A 567-nucleotide genomic window follows, 5' to 3' on the forward strand; every position below is an offset into this window, starting at 1 on the left:
GTGACACGTTGTGTAAAAAAAAGAATTAACTAAATAATAATCTGATCTGTGTCAGTCAGTGATAACGTCTACATTAAAACTAACGAAAATTTATTAAAATAAACGTTTATTTGGAGCTGTACGTGGTCCATTAAAATGGAAATTCCGTCTTTCTCACGAAGCTACATCACGAGTCATCGAATCTTTACAAGGTAATTTGTGTTTGTGTGTGTGTTGTGCGTGTGCGTGAGCGTGAGCGTGTGCGTGAGCGTGTGCGTGAGCGTGAGCGTGAGCGTGAGCGTGAGCGTGTGTGCAAGAGAGAATGTAACCTCATGTCCTTAAAATGTCATGTGTATGCGCGCGTGTAGCAGTCAGCTGATCGTCGCGAAAGCCCCGCGTCAGACAGTAAGTTGCGCCGCCCCTGTCTACCATCCATACGCGGTTCGTAATTCGCTAACTGTTTCTCGTTATAATTTGAAAACAAAGCTTCGGATAAAATTTTGGTGAAGGAAGAATCGTCTCAGAATTCAGTCAGGAATATGACATTTTAAGGACAAAAGTTTATTTTGGAGATCGGAAGAGCACACG

This window comes from Wasmannia auropunctata, unplaced genomic scaffold (assembly GCF_000956235.1).
Source record: "Wasmannia auropunctata unplaced genomic scaffold, wasmannia.A_1.0 LD336033.1, whole genome shotgun sequence".
Taxonomy (NCBI): domain Eukaryota; kingdom Metazoa; phylum Arthropoda; class Insecta; order Hymenoptera; family Formicidae; genus Wasmannia; species Wasmannia auropunctata.